Source organism: Monodon monoceros, unplaced genomic scaffold (assembly GCF_005190385.1).
Source record: "Monodon monoceros isolate NGI ecotype Baffin Bay Population unplaced genomic scaffold, NGI_Narwhal_1 Super_Scaffold_16, whole genome shotgun sequence".
Lineage (NCBI taxonomy): Eukaryota > Metazoa > Chordata > Mammalia > Artiodactyla > Monodontidae > Monodon > Monodon monoceros.
In genome coordinates this window covers 70,118,087-70,144,832 of record NW_021703772.1, presented here as the reverse complement: position 1 = coordinate 70,144,832, position 26,746 = coordinate 70,118,087, and the positions used below count along the sequence as shown (strand labels likewise).

Below are 26,746 nucleotides of genomic sequence, written 5' to 3'. Positions count from 1 at the left end.
CTATAAGCCTTTCACTAGTTATCCAAAGAGAAAAAAGTCAGTCCCAAGAAAATCGCCTCACAGATAACCTTATGAAGCTTCCCTTACTGCTGGTTACTGTGTTCCAACCCTAAATAACTTGTGGAGAAAATGTTCTATTTTCTTAATTTAATTTTCTCCCAGGAATAAGAATTTTCTCTATTTGCTTTGATTTAAAGTTTTGGGATATGCGAGATTATCAAACTTGCCTATTGGTTAAAAAAAAAAAGACTCAAAGTATCTTATTTCTGGGTTTACAATGTAGACTTTAAAAGTAACACATGAAAAAGTAAACATGGCATACTCTTGGCAAGATCCAGAAAACCCATAGAATGTTTGTATGTACAGTCTTAACACTGATAAATTCCTTCTAGTAATTATGATACATGGATGAATTAATAAGTAATACCTCTCTTTTCTTTAAATTTGGTATATATGGTTCCTTTTTACATTCTTATTAAACTTAAGTGAATTTTCAGTTGTTTTAATATTATCATCTGTCTTGTTCCATACTGTTGGGGCAAATGGCCTCCAGATAGATTTCTATCTCAGGATATTCTATCTGCTTTCAGCTAAAGAAGAAATTTCTGCCTCTTTTGAATTCTACACTGATTATCTTTCCAGTCCAACATTTACAAAAGAGATGACTATGTTAGACTTCAATGTATTTTATGTCCAAGTTTTGGGACTATTTTTATAACCCACCTTAAGAACCCTTTTAGTTGTCAGCTGTTTCCTATTTCCATATCACTGTCAATGACTTTGTCTTCCTTTATTCAAAGTAGTCTAATATTTTGACTATTAAGAAATAGTTTTGTTTGAGATTTCATGAAATTTTCAATGTTTTGTAGGTTCTTTTACAAGGGCCTATCATGGTTTATGACTAATAAACCTTTTCCTTTTAGAAAGTTGAAATCATGTGATCCTATATTGCATCCTTGCACAGACTTCAGTTATTTTTCGTTTGCTTTTGTTAGTTTTTTTTTTAAACAGTGAGGTTCATTTATTTATTTTTTTATTGGCTGCGTTGGGTCTTCGTTGCTGCACGTGGGCTTTCCCTAGTTATGGTGAGCGAGGGCTAGTCTTCATTGCGGCACGTGGGCTTCTCATTGCGGTGGCTTCTCTTGTTGCAGAGCACGGGTTCTAGGTGTGTGGGCTTCAGTAGTTGTGCCATGTGAGCCCAGTAGTTGCGGTGCGCGGGCTCAGTAGTTTGGTGCGCAGGCTCGAGAGCGCAGGCTCAGTAGTTGTGGCGCACAGGCTTAGTTGCTCCGCGGCATGTGGGATCTTCCCTGACCAGGGATTGAACCCATGTCCCCTGCATTGGCAGGCAGATTCTTAACCACTGTGCCACCAGGGAAGCCCCTACTTTTGTTAGTTTTGAATATTTCTCATGTTCCTTTACTGTAAGCATGTTTCTTCATGATTCTTCATTTTTGTAAGATCTGTGTAATACATTCTCTTAAGAGGCCTAAGCCTCTCTGAACTTGACCCTTCTAAAGCTGCTTCCATACATTTACAAACATTCTAGGTAGCTTCTAGAATTTCCCTAATTCATTCTGAATTAGCAATAACAATGTGTAGGCATATAAAAGTGTCAGAAGTGAACTGAGGTGGTATGTAGATACTGTACATTTACCTGCAAATTACAGGTAAAGATGTTGCCTTAGTAGAATTCTTAAGGGGAGTTGTATCAAATTTAAATAACTTTTTCCTTAAGTAGTAGATGCAATAAATTATATATCCATGCCAGAAATCCATGCTGGGAAATTGTTGGACATGAAATAATGGGTTGACTGACCACCGATTGAGTTACATCATATCTCAATGACCGCTGCAAACCTTTGCATTGAGTGGAAAACTAAGTGTTGGTTCAATAACCTGTCCTTGGTTTTGGATAATTTAATCAACACGTATCCCCCCTCAGTTTGTATTCTTATTTGAACTTAAAAATGTGGTGCTTGAGAATCTGATATTTCATGTGTTTCATCTTCCTGATTAGATGGCAGACTCTCAAGAGAATGATTTATGGGGTTCTTATTTCTGTGTTACCTCCTTTATCAAATACTAGGTGTTCGATGATTACATTTTTTCTTAAAATTTAATTTACTCTTGTTCTAGACTAATATGACAAACGGATATGATGTTACTTCTAAAACATGAAATGTTAAGTGTATTATTTTTTAATAAACAGGAAAAAAGTTAAGTGTATTGTTTATTTTTAAATTTTTTTTGGCTGCGTTGCACGGCATGCGGGATCTTAGTTCCCCAACCAGGGATCGAACCTGCACCGCTGTGGTGGAAGTGGGGAGTCTTAACCACTGGACCACCAGGGAAGTCCCGAGTGTATTGTTTATTTTTAATAAAAAGTCAAAGACCTTTGGATTGATAATAGCTACTCTTTCCATTAGATAATGCGTAGCAGCCAATAAAAGTAGAAAGGATGGGCTTCCCTGGTGGCGCAGTGGTTGAGAGTCCACCTGCTGATGCAGGGGATGCAGGTTCGTGCCCCGGTCCGGGAGGATCCCACATGCCGTGGAGCGGCTGGGCCCGTGAGCCATGGCCGCTGAGCCTGCGCGTCCGGAGCCTGTGCTCCGCAGTGGGAGAGGCCACAACAGTGAGAGGCCCGCGTACCGCAAAAAAAAAAAAAGTAGAAAGGAGATAGAAGTTGTTTTACCCCTCCAGAAATCAATGGGAAATGTTACTATCTTACCATATAATATATAAGTCAGAATTTCCTCATAAATAGGGGCAGGTTACTTGCTGTTAACTTTGCAGATGGCTCTTTTAAAACATGGGAATAGTAGCAGAACAGGGTTTTCCATCCATTCTACTGACTCAACTTTCTTTGACTAGAAATGACCTTTCTCTTTTCCATGGCTAATGCTTTGACTTATTCTCTGATCCCATCCTCTCTTGAAACCTTGCTCATCTCCACTGACCCCTTCCTCTGCCTACAAAGATGTTTAAGTGTGCTGTATCCCAAAAACAACAAAACTTCACTGCATTCTGCCATTAAACCTTTTCTTCCATTTATTTCAAGAATTCCTGAAATAATAGCTTATACTCACATATTCTACCTCCTTAGCTCCATTGACTCTCATGAGATTATATTCTGGCCTCCTCCTTCATTACCGTACTGGAATTGTTCAAATTGCCAAGTCTATTGGCTTACTTTTAGTTCTTTTTTCACGAGACTTTAATATATCACACTGTTCACAATGTCTTTTTTAAGAATTTTTCTTCCATTAGCTTTATCATGGTACTTTTCCCTAGTTCTTCATTATGGTATGCATACCTATAAAACAACTTAAAGTTTTTCTTAAATATTACATTTTTAAATGTTAATATGTGAACAGTAGCAGGCTAAAATCATTAAATCTGTCTACAATCCCCTACTTCAATATAACTTATTAGTAGTGAAGCAGAAACAGATGTTTTATTAGAACTATTAAAATTTGTAAACAAATAGCTTTTATTTCAAATGTGTGTTTTTATTTACTTTGCTAAAGTGCTTATGAACTTGAAATTACTGAAAGATGTGAGATGATTGTATTAAAAGTATTTACTGCTGTAATTTGACTGCTCAATTGTCTTCATAACTATCCCAACTTAGGTCTTGGCAACCAGACTATTTCCAAAAGTAGTCAAGACTAAACCCAACAGATGGGCCTAGCCAAAGCATAGTCTGCAGCATCTAAAAGTGTTTTTTTAAATAGTTTAATGATAGTTATTTTATTTATTTATATTTTGGCCATGCCACGTGACTTGGGGGATCTTAGTTCCCCAACCAGGGTTCCAACCCGTGTTCCCTGAAGTGGAAGCTTGGAGTCCTGACCAATGGACCGCTAGGGAATTCCATCTAAAAGTTTTTGTTTAAGTCTCTTGGTCCATTTTAGCTTTAGGAAGAGTCAAGATAAGCTTAAAAGTAAATGAGGGCTTCCCTGGTGGCGCAGTGGTTGAGAGTCCGCCTGCCGATGCAGGGGACACGGGTTTGTGACCCGGTCCGGGAAGATCCCACATGCCGCAGAGCGGCTGGGCCCATGAGCCATGGCCACTGGGCCTGCGCGTCCGGAGCCTGTGCTCTGCAACGGGAGAGGCCACAACAGTGAGAGGCCCGCGTACTGCAAAAAAAAAAAAAAAAAAAAGTAAATGAAACTTAAGTAAAATGTCAATGACATTTATTATCTCGTCTTGTATTTACATTCTTTAGGCCAGTATTTTGAGTTTTCATGTGTTGGGTGTTATGCTATAGGGAATACCAAGGTAAACAAGAACATTGTTACTTAATCTAGGGACTTAACATTCTAGTAGACATACAGCAGTTATGTTTCAAGTGCCTGGCACATATTAACTCTTTGAATTAGCGAATACCAGTGCTTATTGTAAATAATGTGATTTGTAGAGGATGTGGTACTTAATGTTTTTTCCCAAAAAAGGAAAGTGAGACTGAGTTGAGGAAATGATGCTTGAGCTAAATTTTGGAATGTAGCCAACACATATTGAGAAAGGCCTGGAGAATAGGTGATGTGAGGGGGAAAATGGGAAAAGAATCTGGTAAGGGAGTTTGGAGTAGATTATAAAAGGTACTGAATGCCATTTTTAGTGATTTTTACTTTTTCCCTAGTAGATGTACTTTAATGAAGACTTTTTTTAAGCAAAGCTGTGGGATAACTGAATCTGTGTTTTTGAAAAGTAATTCTAGTGGTAGTTTGAAGAATAGGTAGGAGGGAAGAGTTTGAAGGTAAAGTCATCAGTTATATGAAATATTTTTGTCTTTTAATCTTCTAGGTACATAGTAGGGTTATACTTTTCCATCTTTTTTTGTGTGTGTGTATGGTACGCGGGCCTCTCACTGCTGTGGCCTCTCCTGTTGCGGAGAACAGGCTCCGGACGCGCAGGCTCAGTGGCCATGGCCCACGGGCCCAGCCGCTCTGTGGCATGTGGGATCCTCCCGGACCAGGGCATGAACCCGTGTCCCTTGCATCGGCAGGCGGACTCTCAACCACTGCGCCACCAGGGAAGCCCTTTTCCATCATTTTTGAACTTAGCCTGCTCATGATTTTGCTTTGGCCAATGGAGTGTGAGTTGGAAATTAACAGGTCACTTTTAGGTGGAAGCTTTAAGAATCTGTGTGATTTGCCTGCCCTGGTAATCAAGGAAGCATGGAAATGGAATCTCTCTTAACTGAGAGAGAGTGACATACAACCTGCAAGTCAGAAATCCTATGATTTTTGTGTGAAATTCCCTAATTTTTTTAGTCTCTAGTTTTTAAGAAACATGATATAGGCCAAACTAAGCACAAACCAAAAACATATGTGTTGCCTATAAGTTATCAGATTGTACCTTTCTAACGCAGACCTCAGTAAATTTCAGATGCAAAAATAAGGGAAAATACTGTAGGTGAGTGGTCAGAGAAGGCTTTCTGAAAGTGGTGAGATGTAAGCTACATTTTGAAGGATTATTTCAGTTCGCTAGACTTAAAAAAATAACTTCATGGATTGGATATGATCTATTTTATTTGTTATAACTCCCAAATTCACACAGTATACAGATTTTATATTTATAACCAATAACTTTTTTTGGTTTTTGTTATGTGTCTTGGAATAGAAATGTTCTTTCAGTTACCTGTCTTTCAGATTTTGGTCTAACATTTTATAGAAAGAATTAATTTAACATAGTAATGGGGGGAAATGCCTGGAATGAATGAAGAAATAATAAACTTTCATGAATGATGAGTCTCAATATCACATGCCAGTTATCTCCAGTTAATCCTAAATTCAATACAGTTCCAATAAAAATATCAACCAGAATTTTCATGGAATTAGAAAACTGATTCTAAAATTCATATAGGAGAAAAAAAATCCAAGAATAGCAAATAAATTCTTAGAAAGGAAAAAGAAACTGCTCTACCAAATATCAAAATATATTTTAATGCTGTGTGACTCAAGTAGTGTTATATTGGTATAGAAATAGTCAGGTAGATCAGCATAATCAGATACAAAGTCCAGAAACAGACTTATGCATATATGGGAGCTTGATTTATAATAGAGATGGTATTAAAAATTAGTGGGGAAGGAGAGGCCTGTTCATTAAATGATGCTGAAGCAAGCGGCTTTCTATATGGGGGGAAAAATAATATTAGATTCTTACATTATTCTGTACACAAAAGTGTATATCAGATGTATTGAAGACCTACCTGTGAAGATTAAACTTTATAATTTTGGAAGACACACCTATTAGGCTGCCTATTATCCAAAAATATGTAGCAAATAAACAACTGTTGGTGAGAGTGTAGAGAAATCCTTGTGCATTGCTGGTAGGAATGTAAAATTGTGTGATCTCTGTGGAAAATGGTATGGTGGTTCCTCAAAAAATTAAACAATTGCCATATGATCCAGCAATTCCATGTCTAGGTATATACCCCAAAGAACTGAAATTAGGGAGTCAGATATTTGTACAGACATTTCATAGCAGCATTATTTGCAATAGCCAAAAAGTGGAAGCAACTTGTACTTATTGATGGTTGAGTGGATAAACAAAATGTGGTGTATTAATACTGTGGAGTATTATTCAGCCTTAAAAAGGAAGTTCTGACACATGCTATGACATTGATGAACCTTGAAGACATTATACTGAATGAAATTAGCCAGTCAGAAAAGGACAAATATTTTATGATTCCACTTAAATGAGTTACTAGAGTAGTCTGATTCATAGAGACAAAAAGTAGAATGGTGGTTGCCAGGAGTTGGGGGTTGTAGTGGAATGGGGAGTTGGTGTTTAATGGTACAGAGTTTCACTTTGGGAAGATGAAAGTTCTGTAATAGATAGTGCTGATGATTGCACAACAATGTGAATGTACTTAATGCCACAGAATTGTACACTTAAAAATGGTTAAAATGGTAAATTTTATGTTATGTATATTTTACCACATTAAGAAATTCAATTACCATATCTTTGTAATAAGAGTAACAATATCTACTTCAGATAGTTCTTATAAGGATTAAATAAACTAACCCGTGACCATGTCAGACACACAGTACATAGCCCCAAAAAATGTTTTTTGGAAGAAAATTTCGTCCTTTATGACCTCAAAATAGGAAAGCAGAACTCAAAAGAGAGGATTAGTAATTTGACTACCTCAGTACATTACTAACTGTTGTCCTAACAAAGACAATAGAAACAAACTTAAAAGACAAGTAGTAGAGCAAGAGGAGATATTTGCGACACGTTCATCCACAACACATTTAGTGGAACCATAAATCAGTAACACAAAAGAGACCTATAGGAAAAAAGATCATGAAATGATAATCTGTAGAACAAGATTTGCCGACAAACATGAAAAGATAGTCAACCTTACCGTATATCAGGGAAATGAAAAGTAAAACAAGTATTAGATTGGTTTTTTAAAACAGAAGTATGTTGTTTTAAGTGTTAATGAAGACTTGGGGAAGCAAGAATTCTCATGGAAGCCTTTTTCCTTAGGGTTGGTGTGGGTGTGGCAGTTTGGATTATTGAAAAATTGCAAAGTACTTAAGTGTCTATCTGTGCCAAAATGCATTATGATGGAATATTATGCAGCAGTTAAAATGAACTAGATTCTGTATCTCAATGTGCGTAATAGACCTTACAAACATATTAAGAGAAAATTTCAGGTTGTAGATATATACATACAATATGAAAGCATTAATGCTAATTTTAAAAACATAGAATAACTTTTTTTAAGGGCATGTAACTTTAGTAAAAGTATTACAAGTTCTATAGCAGCACTGTCCAATAGAACTTTATGCTGTGAAGGAAATGTTCTATATCTCTGCTAATACAATAGCTATTAGCCACATGTGGCTATTAAGCCTTTGAAATGTGACTAGAACAAGTGAAAAACGGAATTTTAAATTTTATTTAATTTTAATTTTAATTAACTTAAATTTTATAGCCACATGTAGCTGTTGAGTCTGTGATAATGTGCCTAGTGTGACTGAAGAACTGAATTTTTAATTTTACTTAAACTTAAATAGTCACATGTAGATAGTGGCTACCATATTGTATAACACATGCCCAGATAACTCATACCAAATTCATGAGAAGGGAGGGAGACAAAAGGAATTTCCACTTCATAAATAATGTTCTCTCTTTTTAATAAACAAACACAAAAATTAAAGCAAAAGAACAAGTCAGTGAATAGCATTAAATAACATTTTCCTTTGGTAAAAACTTTTTTAAAAAAGCTGCCAAGTAAAACATAATCAGAAATTCATTTTATTTTTCAGTACTTTTTTTCATGCCTTACTTAGACATTCCATATTCTCCTTGGAGTTGAAGAGGGTAACACTATAGCAGTTGCCAGAGACTAGATCATGCAGGGCCTTGTAGAAAATTCTCTTCCAAGTGAGTTGGGAGGTTGTTAGAGATTTTTGAGCAAAGGAGTTATGCTCATCATACTTCCATTTTTAAAGAACCTGGATACTCTGGAGATGAGACTTAAGAATGGAAGCGGAGACATGAAGCTACTACGGTACTGTTTTAAAATAAATTACAGATTATGACTTATTTTTATTGTGTATTTATCTACTGGAGAGATTCTGGTGTGGCTTCAGCCACATTTGAAATAAAACCTTTATTTACTGCTGGTGCACTAGCATGAAAATGAGCAGGTGTTTACAAAAGGCTTTTTATGAGTTCTCTTTATGTTCCTGAGCTCTTTAACCTGTCTGTATTGACAGTTTTTATATACTGATGGGTGCTTCTGGTTACCTTTCACCCCCCTTTGATTCATTGAGTATCCTGATGTGATCCTCTGAACATTTACAAAGAGCCTTTCTAAACACTGTTAGATTAATTTGGCCATTTTTGTTCCTATTGAGAAATAGGGAAGGGTCAAGAAATTTTAATTCTTTTATTTCTTTGCTTAACTACAAGTAAATAGTGATTTTGCTTTAGAAACAAAGGAAGAATACGAAATGCTTTTAATTTTTTTTCATTTGCTGCTCTTGTCATGTAATAATTTTATTATTTAAAAAAGTATAGTTCCTAATTATTCTATTCATATACTTGAGCTGATGTTTCTACTGTAGAAAATTAGAAAGAGGTCAGGTCAAAAACATGCTAATTAGAGCATATTCTTTCTAGGTGTCATTGTAGTATAATTCTTCTGAATAGTTATTAAACCCCATGAAAAATGTGCTCCTGAGGAGTCTCAAATTCTTGAGAGTTCTCAAGTAAAAGGGAAGCAAAACAGATATCTGGTGGGTGCACTGTAGTTAATCCGTGTTCTTTTGTTTGAACATTCTAGTTGTGACTGGGCTTTCAAGGGGAAAAGGTGTTTGACACTTGTGAATGTTAAATTCTGTCTTGATATGAAATTACTGTAAATGACTTTGCTTGAATTCTTTAGAACATAAGGGGAGCAGTGACGTGTTTTCAATTATAGTGAAATTGTCTTCCAGAATTAATCACATTCTGATGAAATAGAAAATCAAAATCATGAGGAAAAATGAAATGTTAAGATTTTAAAATTAAAGTCAAGGATATGATAGATCCATGACAACTGATACTGCTTTTGGTAGAAAGGGTATATGGGGTGAGAAGCAGGAAAAGATACCTCTGTCTAATATAGGAAACTGAGATGTTACAGCATAATCTTAATATTCCAAATGTATGGGATGTTATGGTCATAAAAATCGAATTTATGTCTTTTCCTTCCCTACCCTCAACATTGTTTTACTTGTTTGATTTACTGGTAACCATTCTCATTTGGTACACTGATCTTTGGGTTTCCTATCTTAAACTTGTGTTACATAGTTTCTAATTTTTCAGTTCATATTATCATTTGGACAGTTTTTTAGGCTATCATACTCACTTGAAATGTGGACAGACATGGCCAGTGTTCTCTCCCACAACATACATTCAGGGTGGTTCTTTGTGGAATATTTTCTGGGTTGAGCATCCTGGAAGCGTGCCACGAGAGCAGGGCAATGGTCTCTAGTGGGCAGCCTCCCAGTGCTGCTTTTCAAACTGTTGCCAGTGATTTCACAGGCTCTTCCTTCCAGGAAACTGAATGAATGCCTGTGTTGAGCACAATGGGAAGGCTTAGGGACAATAAAGAGTTAAGTAAACTATTCTTTTCAAAAGCACCCTTTCTGTTATATAGAAAAGGTATTCTTTTACATCATGGGAAACTACTTATTACCTAGTAAAATACATTTTTGTTACCATTATATTGCTGTATCACTATAGGGAGTTAATTTTGATTTTACTTTAGCTTATAACAATTATTTCTGGCTACTTGCTTCATAAATTAAAAAACTATGATAGTTATACTTTTCTCTCATTCATTGTATATTCATTTCCTCTGTTTTTACTTGATTACATATTCTTACCTGCCTGTGGTATCTCTCTGTTAACTATTAGTTCTTTGTTACCTAGTGTTGTAAACACAAGAGCCTGAGTAATTAGAAGCAAAATGCTTATCAAAAGTAATAGTAGAATGACAAAACCTAGTTTTGGAAAAGCACCCTTTCTGTTATATAGAAAAGGTATTCTTTTACATCATGGGAAACTACTTATTTTGTTACCTAGTAAAATACATTTTTGTTACCATTATATTGCTGTATCACTATAGGGAGTTAATTTTGATTTTACTTTAGCTTATAACCAGTTCCACAGTTTCTGGCTACTGTTTCCTTCCCACTTGCAGGTTCTGGTTACTATATGCATTTCCTAGTTTCTATTTTATAGGCTAACTGAGGTCTTCAAATATTTTATAGCTCAGTCTTTCTACAAGGGTCTTCCTGGGGATTTCCTTGGCGTCTATGAAAATTGTAGCAATATAGGGAGATAGCCAGATACTCTAAATAGGGAATGTAAGTTTCAGTGGGATCTGGAGCAAATGTATGGATCTGTAAAGAGAACTCACTTTTTTTTTTCTGCGGTACGCGGGCATCTCACTGCTGTGGCCTTTCCCGTTGCGGAGCACAGGCTCCGGACGCGCAGGCTCAGCGGCCATGGCTCACGGGCCCAGCCGCTCCGCAGCATGTGGGATCTTCCCGGACCGGGGCACGAACCCGTGTCCCCTGCATCGGCAGGCGGACTCTCAACCACTGCGCCACCAGGGAAGCCCAGAACTCACATATTTTGACAGTTGTATCAGGATTCCCCTCTAGAATTTATAGCAGTGGTGTGGAGAAAGGGATGAGAGCCAAATGGACGAATGCTAAGGGCTCCCATATTTTAATGTGAGATGTTCTATGTATGTAATCTCCTCGTTTAATCCTCACAACAATCCTATATGGGTAGGGATAATTATTTCCATATTATAGGGTCAAGTCACGGAACTAACAAGAAGTGGAGCTAGAGTTGGAACACAAGTCCTGATGCCAAAGCCTATCTACATCAACATGTCCTCAGGTAGATAATATCTATAATAATGTTGTCACTGGCTACTTGCTTCATAAATTAAAAAACCTTAAACAGTCTGGAATTTTTACTGCAAAATGTAGGTGACGAGAAGATTCTTGCTTTACAATTCTTTAGGAAACCTAAAATATTTGAGAGGATTTTTCTTCATTATGACGTGTAATACTTGGCCAATGTTTTTAAAATATTTAAGGAATGAGTAAATATTTCATTCATTTTATTCCCTGTGACAATGTATATCTTGACATATTGATGAAGACAGAGGAAACAAATAGTACAACTTTTTAAAGAAGGTTTATATTTCTTACTCCTTTTAGTTTATAAAACATTTTCATTACTGTTCATAAACTGATTAGTGCTCTAAACTAATTGTCAAAATGTGTGGTTTCATTAAAAACATTATTTCTGGAAAGAGGCTTCTATTATTAAGCTAATTTGAATGACCAATCTTGTTGTACCTTGACTTGTAATAATGAAAGAAGAGGTACAGAGAGCTGTTTTATTTGAATAATAGACTTGCCAATTAGCCATCAAGTGCTTCCATCTGTGAAATTGTTGATCAGATGGGTTAGCTGGGATGTTTCCAGACTAGGGCATCATAAATGGCACTTGAAAACTGTCACTTTGATGATGAGGTTTCAAGTATTACACTGCTTGATGCTGTGGAACCTTTTTTCCTTTTGCAGTACCATGTTTTTTTAGAACATACTGATCCCACTTATGAATTCTGTGGCATCAAGAGAACTTGGGAGACCTGCCACTGATGTAAAGTTCTGCCTAATCTGCAGCTCTGGTCTGTGCTGAGATTAAATTAGAGTATTAACAGCTTCTTTCATGGCCTTCACAGTAATGTTGGTTGGTGATCTGACTGGCACAGGCAGGCAATGCTCATTACCTGTGGGCCATGGAACTGGCACATGTTGGCAAGTTTCTTTGCACTTTCCCATTAATATAAACTCAGTTTCAAGTGTCTTACTCCCTTAAGTAAGTGGATAATAGTCTAAGCTATGTAAGTGTTGAGGTTTCTATGTAGCAATTGTATAAAGTGAATTTAACATCTGCACTATACATTTTTAAGGATTTAAGTTACATATTGGTAATTATTACATTAAAAAATTTAATAACAACTTGGAAATATAAATTTCTGGACATAATTGTCATATGTCCTTCTTCACAATACTATATCTTTCTTGCTTGGTCTTATATTTTATAGGATGATTTCTGTAGTAAGTTGACTTCCTTGAATGCTTGTGGATATGATTAGCTATTGGAGTCCCTGAATGACATTCCTGTCTGTTAGGCCTGTATCATGCTTTTCTTTTCCCATAAACCCAGATTCCTGAAATTTGGGCAGGCTTCCTGGTCACCAGTCTGTGTGGGGACAAATTCACGTCCTTGTCACTTTGTGGACACCAGCTTGCCCTTCTGTCTGCCCTGGCACAGATCTCTGACCTGCCTAAACTCATTGTGAAAGGCAGTATGTTTTGGGCAATGCTGAAAGAAAGGCACGCTCTGGAGCTAGACCAGATGTAAACGGTGGCTGAGCTCCATGGAAGAGGAAGAGAATGAGAATGCTGTGTCAGCATGAAGGAAAGTGAGTGGTTTGTGATCTTGTTCCTATTCATTTTTCTTCCAGGGTAGATTTTCATAAATTTGAACCATCCTCAGGTCCTTCAGCCTCCTGGAGTGTACCATCTATCCCCCAATGAGAGAAAAGTATCAATTCAAATGTTTTGTTGTTTGTTATTTGGGAGTATCTGACCACTGTGCCTTTTTTTTCTCAAAGGTTTGGCTGTTCCCTCTCCTAGGCAAAAATGTCCGGTAGTTAGTGAATAACATTGATTAGGCAACAGGTTTCTGTTTTACAGGTGAGGAAATTGAGGCATATAGCAATTCACTTGTTCAGTGTACTATATCGTTTGAAGAAATATGACATTTGGCAAAAAAAAGTGACTTCAAAGCAGAACTGAAAGGCTGTTGCTTTTAAGTGCTCCTCTGTAGAGCAGTAAATGGAAGTATAAGAAAAGAAGAGAGATGTGACAGTGTGACCTGTGCCTTTCTTCCCAAAAGAATAGAACTTTTCCCTGTGCCTTTTGACCACAGTTACTCTTTCATACCTTGTAAGCATTTTTTTCCTGATGTTTTTTCTGTCCCTGTTCCATAATTCCTCAGAAATAGCAACTTGGTAATCTTTTGCATGGTATCCCAAATAATATTGTGAATAGATAAATGCTTAATGAAGTTAGGGTAGTCGGCAAGAGTATTTCTAAGAAATCTTGGAGAGGTGATTTCTGTCCCTTACCCTCTAGCTGTTATGCTTTAGAACTTCTGAGCCTTTTATGCTTCTAAGAGCATAAATCAAGGAGTTTTTTTGAGAACGAAACAAGATATTTTTTTAAAAAGGTAAATAGTTGTTTTAAAATAGGTGATATATGACATGTTACAGAGTTAAGAAATTAACTGTGCGTATGTTGAATGTGTCCTTGCTGTTTCTGTCCCCTTCCCTAGAAACACCTGTTATCAGTTTCTTTCTGTTCTTCCAAAGATATTCTATATCAATGCTGTCTGATAGAACATTCCGTGAGGGTAGAAGTGTATTATAGCTAGGTGCCTAATAATGGTAGCCACTAGCCATGTAGCTATCAAGCCCTTAAAGTGTGGGTGGTATGACTGAAGAACTAAATGTTTAAATTTAATTTTAAATAGTTTAAGTAGCTGCATGTGGCCAATGCTACTATATTAGACAGTGCAGTATACATACTTAATAGTATATTCTGGAGATTGTCCCAATGCATACTTATACATATAAAGCTGCCTCATTTTCTTTAAATGATTGTTTGCTATTCCTTTTTATGGATGAACCATGATTTATTTAACCAGTCCTCCGTCAGTAATGCTTAGGTTGTTTTCTATCTTAATGTTTTCACAAGGATATTTACTACAACATTGGCAGCTTTGAATTTAGGCTTCACCACTTACCTTGATCACCTTGGACACATTGGTTGATTTTTGAGCCTCAGCTTGCTCATTTATACAGTAGGCGCAGTAGTATCCACTTCGCGGGATTATGTGATCATTAGAAGTAATTTATGTAAAAGACTCAAGAATGGTCTAGGAGCTCAAATTAGGTGTAGTAGATAATAGCTTTACTGTTACGTATTATTTTAATAATGAGACCATAACAACCCCATTGGCTGATGTTTAGTGTTGAATTGTGGCAGAAAATTGAGAAAGCTTTGCTTAGCCCATTTTAGGTTTGTAAGTATAGACAGTCTCTACCTATTATTCACTTGACTTCTCTGAATTGTACATAGCCATCTGTAGATTACTCTTCATATGCTAATTTAGAACTTTTGTATATCAACTGGCAAAATTGTACATTTAAAGCTCTTACATGGTGCCTTGCCTGTCAGCCAATGGTTAAATTTAAGCAAGATCACTGTCTTAATACAACATTGCTTGTGTTTGGATATTTTATGGTATATTTGAATATTGATGGAAAACAGGAAAATAAAGATGCTTATACTATTTAGAAGCAGCCATAAAATTATATGGATTATGGAAGTATATTATGAGTTTAGATATCAGTTTTTTCTTTAGTATTTTCAGTGATGTTGTTTATAAATAAAACCCTTAGAATTTTATTGAAAAAGTAAACTTTTTGCGTTGTGATTCCTTGACCACAGGTGATTTTTTCATTCTTAATAGTCTGGCAACTATTAATAAACTTGTTTTACGTTTTCCTTGACTTCACTCTTCATAAACATTAAGATCTGTTAACAACACCTTTGCACTTCATATGAATGGTTTTCTTATTCAAAGTTATTTAAAGAAAAGTTAGATTAATTTTTTAAAGGCAGTAATCAAAATTTTCACAAGTATACAGATTAAGAACCAATTTCAAGCATGTTCTGTGTCTGTGTATACTAGGAAGGAAATGTGCTGGCGGGTTTTTGTTGTTTTTAATCTGAGTACCTAAATGGCATGTTTGTGAGTGAAACTCAGTTAAAGGAAAAACAAAGTATTAGCCTTTTTCTATCTAAATTTAGTATTTATTTCTAAAGCATATATATATTATATTGAAATTAGAATTGCTAGTTTGTTTGTTTGTTTGCGGTATGCGGGCCTCTCACTGTTTTGGCCTCTCCTGTTGCGGAGCACAGGCTCCGGACGCGCAGGCTCAGCGGCCATGGCTCACGGGCCCAGCCGTTCCTCGGCATGTGGGATCTTCCCGGACCGGGGCACGAACCCGTGTCCCCTGCATCGGCAGGCGGGCTCTCAACCACTGTGCCACCAGGGAAGCCCAGAATTGCTAGTTTTTGATAGACGTCAGTAATTTAAGTATTAAAAGTTTATCGTTAAAAGTAGTAGGTGGAGTGATAGCAGCTGTGTGCCAGGCACTGTATTATTTGCAGTACATATGTTGATACCATTTAATCCTCATAGTAACCAGTACTTTGGGTATGATTAGCCCCATTTCACAACGGAAAGTGAACCTTAGCTTTAAGCTGTGTAGTGAGGATTCAACCTCACATTTATTTTTTCTGATTCCGAAATACCTATGCTGTTTATAATATTTTAGTTTGGGAGGGAGTTTTATCAAATCGTTGATAAGCATCATCATCTTCCTTATATACTGACTTTATAGGAATTGCCCAGTTCAAATGGTTATTCTTTGTTCATGGTGATGGTCTCAGGGCTGCCTGTGCAGATGATTTTGAGCAGTAAGTAATAATATTTTTCAGTGTGTAAACAGTAAGGTACATTTGCCTTAATTGAAATGATGCACTGAATCAAAGGGATTAGACTGTGGGTCAGGAGATTTGGTTCTGACGTGTAGATTGCACAGTTGTTTAAATTATCTGTGTTTATTTTCCTGTCTGTTCCTATCTGTATGTTCAATAAAAGTGTGATTATACTTCTTTGACCACTTCGTTGTTTTATGGATCAATAAAAAAAACGATGAGAGGATTTAAAAATGTTTTGCAAAGTCATACAGCACTCAACGAATACTTTAAAATATTGGCTGTCTTCAAGCACATAACGTTGTGGTGAGTTGTCAAGCCTTGATGAAGCATCCCTAAACTAGATTGTCTCCTAAGACCATAATTTCTCTTAACTTTTGGAGCTGTCTTTGGAACTACAAATTATGAGATAGGAGGTTTGGAAACTGCAGAGAGAAAGGGGAGTGAGAGAGGGAGAGAGAGGGGGAGTGTGTGTGTGTGTGTGTGTGTGTGTGTGTGTGTGTGTGTAAGTAAACACAGGTGCTGTAAACCAATTACATTGTAGGTAGAATCAGGAGTTGATTTTTTTTTTTGAAAGGTAGGAAAACTGCTCTTAAAAAGTTTTAATTGGGCATCTTTGAATGAATGCTATTTTTGCCATGATGCCGGAATTTGCTGAATTGCTATGACAGATCGTATTATCTACCCTATTTGTAGGCCTTTTTTCAATTTTATGCTTACAAAAGAGTTTTATTTTGTAGTCACTATATTTGAGAAAGATCACAAGAGGAGGTACTTGGGCATTAAATAACTTTACAATATTCTTGAGTTATAAGAAGTTAGGATAGAAATATTTATAAGCCTTTTATTTTTGTTTTATTTTTAATAGTTTTATTGAGATATAATTGGCAGCCACTAAACTATACATACTTAAAGTACATAATTTGATAAGTTTTGACATGTATACATACACCTATGAAACTGTCACTACAATCATGATGGTGAACATCCATCTCCCCCTCTCCTCCAGATTTATTTATGCCATTTCGTAGGCCCTCTCCTTTCACTCTTCCTCATTCCTCAGGCAACAACTCATCTGCCTTTATACATTAGTTTTCATTTTCTAGACTGTTAAACAAATGGAATTTACAGTAGATTTTCTTTTTCATTTCGCTTTCATTACTATATTTCAAGATTCTTCTCTGAGTGTTTATCAACAGCTCGTTCCCTTTTATTACTAAGTAGTATTTCACTGGCTGGATATACCACACTTAGTTTATCCATTCACCTATTCATAAATATTTTAGTGTTTTCTGGTTTGGGGCTATTACAAATAAAGCTGCTATGAACACTCTGTACATGTTTTATTTCTCTTGGGTAAATACCTAGAAGTGGAATGGCTGGATTATATGGTAGGTGTGTGTTTAACTAACTAAAATAAAAAACTGCCAAACTTCTCAAAAATGATTTACTGTCTTACATTCCCACTAGCAGTGTGAGAGTTCCAGTTCCTGCACATCCTGGCTAACACTTGGTGCATGGTATGGTTAATTTTTAAAATTTTAGCCATTCTAAAAGGTAGTGGTATCTGATTATACTTTTAGTTTGCATTTTCTTAATGACTTATGATGTTGAACATTTTTTCATGTGGTAATTTGCCATTTATATATCTTTTTTAGTGAGGTCTTTATTAAAGTCTGCTGCCCAGTTTTTACTGGGCTGTTTTATTAAACAGTTCTTTATCTATTCTAGATATAAGTCGTTTATCGAATACATGATTGCAGATATCTTCTCCCAGTCTATGGCTTATTTTTTTATTCTGTTAGTGTTTTTCAAAGAGTGGTGTTCTGGGCTTCCCTGGTGGCGCAGTGGTTGAGCGTCCGCCTGCCGATGCAGGGGACACGGGTTAGTGACGCGGTCCGGGAAGATCCCACATGCCGCGGAGCGGCTGGGCCCGTGAGCCATGGCCGCTGAGCCTGCGCGTGCAGAGCCTGTGCTCCGCAACGGGAGAGGCCACAACAGTGAGAGACCCGCGTACTGCAAAAAAAAAAAAAAAAGAAGAGTGGTGTTCTTAATTTTGGAGTCTAGTTTATAAGATTTTTCTGTTATAAATTATACTTTGGTGTGATATCGAAGAGATTTATGCCAACCCAAGGTCACAAAGATATTCACTTATGTTTTCTTCTAGAAGTTTTATAGTTTAACATTTTATATTTAGTTCTGTGATCCATTTTGGATTAATTTTTATATATGATGCAAGATATGGATCATGTTCAGTTTTTAAAACTTTTTGCATGTGAATATCAAATTGTTACAGCATCAATTGTTGATTATTTTTTTCTCTACCTTTGTATTTGTACCTTTGTTGGAAATCAGTTGTCTCTATATGTATGGCTTTATTTCTGGAGTCTCTATTCTGTCCCATTATCTATTTATTTATCTTTTTAAGCCAGTACTGCACTGTCTTGAATGCTGTAGCTCTATAACACGTGTTGAAATCAGGTTGTGTTAGTCCTCCAGTTGTTGTTGATGTTGTTTAACAGCATTGTTTTGGCCATTCTAGGTCCTTTGCATCTTCATATATGTTTAAAAATTAGGTATGTCAATTTCAGTAAATAAAAATCTGCTGGGGTTTTGGCTGATGGTATATCAGACCTACACATCAATTTGGGGAGTATTGACATCTTAACTATATTGTGTCTTCCAACCCATGAACATAGTATATCTCTCTATTTATTTAGATTTACTTTAATTTTTCTCAGTAATTTTTTTGTTTTCAGTGTACAGAATTTTTATATCCTGTCATGTTTATGTCTAAGTATTTCATATTTTTGATGCTATTATAAGCAGTATTTTTATTTCATTGATTATCTTGTCTGTGAAAAAGACAGTTTTAGGGGACTTCTCTGGTGGCGCAGTGGTTAGAATCTGTCTGCCAGTGCAGGGGACACGGGTTCGAGCTCTGGTCCAGGAAGATCCCACGTGCTGCGGAGCAACTAAGCCCATGCACCACAACTACTGAGCCTGCGAGCCACAACTACTGAAGCCCATGAGCCTAGAGCCCGTGCTCTGCAACTAGAGAAGCCACCGCAAGGAGAAGCTCACGCACCACAACGAAGAGTAGCCCCCGCTCTCCGCAGCTAGAGAAAGCCCACGCTCAGCAACAAAGACCCAATGCAGCCAAAAATAAATTAAAAAAAAAAAATTATTTTTTTATTGAAATTTAGACTCAATGTGAGTGAATTAGTATATAAAAAAAAGGACAGTTATACTTTTTCCTTTCTAATCTGGATGCCTTTTATTTCTTGCTTTATTAAATTGACTGTAAAATGTTGAATAGAAGTGGCAAAAGTAGTCATTCCTATCCTGTTCCTGATCTTAGGGGGAAAGCGTTTATTTCACTATCAAATATGATATTAGCTGTATGTTTTTTAATAGATGTTCTTTATCAGGTTACAGAAGTTCTCTACTATTTTTACTTTGTCAGAGTTTTCATCAGGAATGGATGTTGGATTTTGTCAAGTCTCTTTTCTGCATCTTTTGAGATGATCGTGTTTTGACCCTTTATCATTATATAGTGACCTTCTTTAGCCCTTGTAATGTTTTTTGCTATGAAATTGATAGCATCCTAGCTTTCTCTTGATTACTATTAATGTGGTGTATCTTTTCCTGTCTTTTTCATGTTAATATATTTGGGTCTTTGTTACTTCCTATTTGAAGTAACTTTCTTGTAGGCACTATGTAGTTAGGTCTTGTTTGTTTTTAATCCACTCTGATAATCTTGGCTTTTTAATTGAAAATTTAAGATTATTTACATTTAATGCAATTATTGATATGACTAAGTTTCAATCCGTTATATTGCTGTTTACTTAGTATTTTTCTCATTTGTTCTTTTGTTGCTTTTTCCTTTTCTACCTCCTTCATGTAATGTTATATTACTTCACTTGTAGCATATGAATGTTAAAATAGTATATTTTGTATCTCCTCTGGTATGTTACTGTTATAATTTTTAGTCTCACCTGTTACAAAATGTGTAGTATGATTTTATTATTTTTGTCTGAGTAGTCTTTTTTTTTTGGTGGCGGTGGTAAAATATACGTAACAAAATTTGCCAGTTTAACCATTCTTAAGTGTACAGTTCAGTGGCTTTAGGTACATTCACATTGTTGTGCACTTAACACCAACATTCATCTCCAAAAGTTTTTCATCTTCCCTGTACCTATTATTAAACAATAATTCCTCATTCCCCTCTCCTCCAGCCCCTGGCAACCACCATTATACTTTCTGTTTCTATGAATCTAACTACTCTAGGTACCTCATATAAGTGGAATTATACAATATTTGCCGATTTGTGACTGTCTTATTTTACTTTGCATAATGTCTTCAGGGTTCATCCATGTTGCATCATGTGTCAAAATTTCCTTCCTTCCTCCCTCCCTCCCTTCCACCCTTCCTCCCTCCCTCCCTTCCTTCCTTCCTCCCTCCCTCACTTCCACCCTCCCTCCCTCCCTCCCTTCCTTCCTTCCTTCCTTCACTTATTTATGGCTGTGTTGGGTCTTTGTTGTTGCCAGGCTTTCTCTAGTTGTGGCGAGCAGGGGCTACTCTTCGTTGCGGTGGGTGGGGTTCTCATTGTGGTGGCTTCTCTTGTTGTGGAGCACGGGCTCTAGGGCATGTGGGCTCAGTAGTTCTGGCTCGCGGGCTCTAGAGCGCAGGCTCAGTAGTTGTGGTGCACGGGCTTAGTTGCTCCGTGGCATGTGGGATCTTCCCAGACCAGGGCTTGAACCCGTGTCCCCTGCGTTGGCAGGCGGATTCTTAACCACTGCACCACCAGGGAAGTCCCTCCTTCCTTTTTAAGGCTGAATAATACTCCATGTATGATATACCACGTTTTGTTTATTCATCTGATGATGGACATTTGGGTTGTTTCAACCTTTTGGCTATTGTGAATAATGCTTCTGTGAACATTGGTATACAAATATCTGTTCTAATCACTGTGTTAAATTCTTTTGGGTATATACCCAGAAGTGGATTTGCTGGATCATATGTTAATTCTATTTTTAAGTTTTTGAGGAACTGCCATACTATTTTTCACAGCAGTGCATTATCTTTTAGAGATTTAAATAATAAGAAAAATCATATATTTACCTATGTAGTTATCATTTCCTGTGTTCTTTCTTTTGTGTGGATCTATATTTTTATCTCGTATTATTTTCCCTTTGTCTGAAGGACATAACATTTTTTGTAATGCAGGTCTGCTGCCCATTAAAAAAATTGGACGATTTTTCTTTTAATATTGAGCTGTAGAAGTTCTTTATATACTGTGGACTCAAGCCTCCTTATATGATTTGCAAATATTTTCTTCCAGTCTGTGGGCTCTCTTTTCACTTTCTTGATGGTGATCAGCCTTCTCTTTTATGATGTGTGTTTGTTTTTTTTCCTTTTGGCCGCACAGCGCGGCATGCGGGATCTTAGTTCCCTGACCAGGGATCGAACCTGCACCCTCTGCAGTGGAAGCACAGGGTCTTAACCACTGGACCTCCAGAGAAGTCCTATAACTTGTGTTTTTGATGTTGTACTAAGAAATCATTGTTTAGCCAGAGTTCATGAAGATTTACTCCTCTGTTTTCTTCCAGGAGTTTTATGATTTTAACTCTTGCATTTAGTTCTGTGATCCACTTTGTGCATGGTGTGAGGTCATGCTTTTGCATGTAGATATCTAGTTGTCTCAGCACTATCTGTTGAAAAGACTCTTCTTTCCCCATTGAATTGTCTTGGCTCCTTTATCAAAGATTTATTGACCATAAATGTTGGGATTTATATCTGAACTTTCAAATCTGTTTCATTGATCTCAGTATCTCTCCTTATTGTTCTGTAATACTTAAAAAATTTTTCTCTTTATCACTGGTTTTTAGTTATGCTATGCAATGATATAGTTTTCTTCGTATTTCTTGTGCTTGTGGTTTGTTGACCTTCCCATATCTGTAGATTTATTATTTTCATCAAGTTTCAACAGATTTAGAAATTATTTTTTAAAATATTTTTTCTGTCCTCCTACCACCTTTCCCACCCTTTCAAGGATCCCAATGACATGTATATTTTTCTTACAGTAGTTGTCCCTGCTGATGGCTCTTAATTTTTTTCCAGTGTCTTTGGTCTCTGTGTTTCATTTCCTATTGCTGTGTCTTCAAGTTCACTCAATTTTTTCTTGTGCAGTGTTTGACCTTTCATTAAACCTATCCAATATATTTTTCATCTTACAGCATTTTTTTCTATCTTTTGGCCACCCGTGGACACCCTAGAGATAGAGCTCCCCCAAGCCCCTCTAAATTCACCATATATTTTATCCTGTTGCCACTGATGTATTGTGGCATTCATCATAAGAAGTTTCATTTGGATCATTTTTATGTGTTTCATGTCTTAACTTTTTGACAGTTATAGTAAGATTTTAATGTCCTTGTCTGTTAATTTTAACATCTATACTGGTTCCAGATTGGTTTCAATTAATTGATTTATCTCCTCATTGTGGGCCACATTTTCTTGCTCTTTTGCATGCCTGGTAATTTTTTTTACTAGTGCCTGACATTGTGAGTTTTACTTTGTATGTTGGCTGTTTTGTATTTTTATAGAATATTCTTGATACTTGTTATGGGGTGCAGTTAAATTACTTGGAACCTGTTTGAATCTTTCTATTTTGCTTTTAAAATTTGTTAGGTGAGACTGGAACAGTGCTTAGTCTTGGGCTTATTATTTTACACTACTGAGGCAAGACCTTTCTGTCTAATCAACGCCTTGTGCATTTTAAAGTTTTTCTGTTTGGCTGATGGGAAAAGCATTATTACCAGTGCTATGTGAGAGGTAGGTACTCCTCCCTCTAATCTTGTTGGGTGTTCTTAACACGGCCTTAAGTAGTTTCCTCATATGCCTGCACTGATTAGTACTCAGTTGAATATTCAAGGAGGACCCTCAGAAGATCCCAAGGTTTTTCTCCCTTTGCAGCTATTTTCTCTCTGGTAGTCTGTCCTGATAACTCTAGCTGCTTTGGTCTCCCAGTAATCTCAGCTCTTAACGTCTCAATTTAGAGAGTCCAGTAGTCTTTGCCTGGTTTCCTTCCCCCTGCACTGCAGCCTGGAAACTGTCTCAAGGCAATAAGCCAAGGTAGTAGCAGGGTTCACCTCCTTTGTTTCCAGGTTCTCAGAGATCACTGTCTTTTGTTGCCTGATCAGTGTCTTGCAAGCTATTGTTTTATATAGTTTTATCTTTTTTATTTTCTGGTGAGAACGTAAATTTAGTCCCTGTTACTCTATCTTGGACATAAGCAGATGTCTTTTTTACTTACTTTTTAATAAGAAAAATTTGTGTGGGACTGGATATTCTAGATGGATTCTCTTTTCTAGTGGAACTTTAGAGAGATCAGTATTAAAATTGTACTTAGATTTTTTTTTTTTTTTGCAGTATGCGGGCCTCTCACTGTTGTGGCCTCTCCCACTGCGAAGCACAGACTCCGGACGCGCAGGCCCAGCGGCCATGGCTCACGGGCCCAGACGCTCCGCGGCATGTGGGATCTTCCTGGACCGGGGCATGAACCCGCGTCCCCTGCATTGGCAGGCAGATTCTTAACCACTGCGCCACCAGGGAAGCCCCTGTACTTAGATTTTAAGAAAATATACTGACATTGAACAGTTAATTGAAACCAAATTAACAGAAAGTGCTGTTCTTTCTTAGCATTCAGAGGTAGTAAATAAACAAGATAGGTTATTGCTTTATGGACACATAAAATTTAATGTGTAAGGCAGGATTTCTTAAACAGGATAGATAGCACAAATACTAACGGGATAGATTGATAAATTTACACTGAAACTTAAAATTCGTTTTCCTTTATAAACGTGATTATAAAATAAATAGTTAATATTTGTGGAACACTTAGATGTGCCAGACACTGTTCTAAGTACTTTAAATATATTAACTCATGCAGTCTTTGAACAACTATATGAAGTTGTGTTATTGCTAAGAGTCCTCATTTTTTCAGATAAAACTGAGGCATGAAGAAATGTAAAAAGCAAAGTGGGGAGCCGCAGATTGGGAAAGATTTATCTAACATATAATGGACAAAGCACTAGTCATCAGTATATATATTTTGCTTCTACAAATCAATAAGAAAAAGACATACATTTTTAAATGGGCAAAAGATAGGAACATTAGAAGCTTATACATGGTGTATAAACATATATAAGCTAGTGGTAGTGTACAACCACCTTGTACATTTTGTTAAAATCTAGTAACGATGAAGATTTGCTTATCCTGGGCTTCCTTGGTGGTGCAGTGGTTGAGAGTCCACCTGCCGATGCAGGGGACACGGGTTCGTGCCCCGGTCCGGGAGGATCCCACATGCCGTGGAGCGGCTGGGCCCGTGAGCCATGGCCACTGAGCCTGCGCGTCCGGAGCCTGTGCTCCGCAATGGGAGAGGCCACCACAGTGAGAGGCCCGCGTACCGCAAAAAAAAAAAATTTGCTTATCCTACATCCTAGGAGATCTTTCCCTAATTATATTCCCTAGGGAAAGTCTCCCACGTGGATGCAAGAACATTCACAACAGCATTGTTTATAACCCTTCAGTACTCCTTTCTTAAAGGGCTGGATAGTAAATATTTTAGACTTGTGGACCAAATGGTTTCTGTTGCAACCACTCAATTTCACTCTGCCATTGTAGTGTTAAAGCAGCCATACATACATAATACAAAATGAATGTGCCTGGCTGTGTTCCAATAAAACTTCATTTTTCAAAAACGGTCAGCTGGTTCTTCCACAGGCCCTAGTTCGCTGATCTCTAGTTTATAATATCAAAAAATTGAAAACAACCTAATTGTCCATCAGTAGGAGAATGTGTACATAACTTTGCTTAACAGTGGACTTTTGTAAAGTAGATGATCTACACAAATCAGCGTGATTAATCCGTACTAACATACTGGAGGAAAACAAGTGGAGGAATAATACATTCTAAGTTTTAATATACAATTTAAAAACATACAGATACTATAAAATATATTACCTGCATGTACTTACATAGTGAAAGTATGAGGAAATGCATGATATCACCAAAAATTAGAATAGTGGGTACAACAGGGGGTATGGAGAAGATGCAGTCAATCAGGGAGGATGACACAGGAGCTTCAGCCTAACTTTTGGTGATGTTTTATTTCATAAGCTGTTTAGTGAGAGTATTATTTATTAGGTCTTTTGTGTCTCTTAAATATTTTATAATGAAGTTTAAAAGAAACAAAGTTTAAAAGAAATTAACAGTGGTTAGTTTGAAAAAAACATTTGTTGTTTGCTCTGTGGATAGTTGTCACTTGGCTCTCTTTTTCTCCCAACTGCTCACATACCTGCCTCATTGGCCTCTCTGACACCCAGGAAGGCAACTTTCTACTATTAGGCCTGAAACAGATTAGTTCCCTAAACAATAACCCTTGTGTCCGTGCTGCCTAGTTGGTTTACTATCTCAGTCTCTTGTTCTCTAAGTATACTTCAGGCATATTAGTTTCCTTTTCTCTAGCCTCTCATTTATTCAGCCTTTTGGATATACTTATCCTCCTGGAGAAGGGATCTAAAGTTCTTAACGGAGACCACATAAGCATAGGATTGCCTTTGGCATTTTCGTGTGTGCTTGGCTCAGAGAGGCATCAGAATGCCTTGCTTGGCATGTTAGTGGGTGAGATAGTGATCAAAAAATAAAAGCCAAAACTGCATTTATTTATGAAGAAATTGAAGAGTTATTTATTGAGCATCTTTTTGTAATTCCTCGAGTGTCCCATGTCATTCTTCTCATTCATTCATGACTTTGTATAAGGAATTCTCTCTAAACGAATGTCCTTTGCCTCCATTGTTTGTCTGATTAATTACTACTTACTAATTACTAATTACTATGTCAGTGAGGAAGGCTGGGGTATGCTTTAGCAACAACCCTTAAACTTCAACCGCTTAAAACTACAAAGCTTTCTTTTTTGTTCACGCTGGGTCAGCTGGGTACTATTCTGTGGTGTCATCCTTACTCTGGGACTCAAGCTGATAGAACATCATCACTGAGCACTGGCTCTTAAAAAGCTTTGACCGGGAATGACAGGTCACCTCTGCTTACATCTCATGGGCTAAAGCAAGTCACATGTTCACATCTAACTTCAATCAAGGAGATGCAGTTCTATTATGTTCCAGAGAGAAGGGCTATAGCAGTAATTGTCACCCATGATGTCTCCAAACCTGATTAATCTCTCCTTATTTCGTATTTCTGTGACACTGTAAAACCTCTGTATTTCACTGAGTTGAAATGATAATAAAACCCTATAGTAATATTGAATGTGATATGTTTGGCAGTTGGCTGTAGACCTCTGAAATTCCTAGCCAGGTAGCTGGGCAGACTTACCTCAGTCATTTCATTAACCTTGCAATAAGGAAATCTTTGCTTTATAAGTTTACAGCAGTGGTTCTCAACCTTGGCTGTACTTTAGAATCACTCACCCCAGAGCAGTTTAACTCAGAGTCTCGGATGGTGGGTCCAGGCATCAGAATTTTTTAAGCTCGCCAGGTGATTCTGAGGAATAA

General features: G+C 36.9%; 1 protein-coding gene across 3 annotated transcripts in view; it reads left to right on the top strand.

Annotated features, from left to right (window-relative positions):
- PSMD14 (proteasome 26S subunit, non-ATPase 14) overlaps window positions 1–26,746 on the top strand; it is a 93,761-nt gene that overhangs the window by 9,130 nt on the left and 57,885 nt on the right. The window contains exons 4-5 of one of the 3 annotated variants that reach the window (XM_029225630.1): window positions 11,334–11,421; window positions 12,766–13,024. The exons of 1 other annotated variant lie outside the window; for it this stretch is intronic. The gene's annotated coding sequence lies outside the window, so the exon portion shown is untranslated. The remainder of the gene's footprint in view (window positions 1–11,333; window positions 11,422–12,765; window positions 13,025–26,746) is intronic. One more of the 3 variants, XM_029225629.1, reaches the window with a different exon arrangement.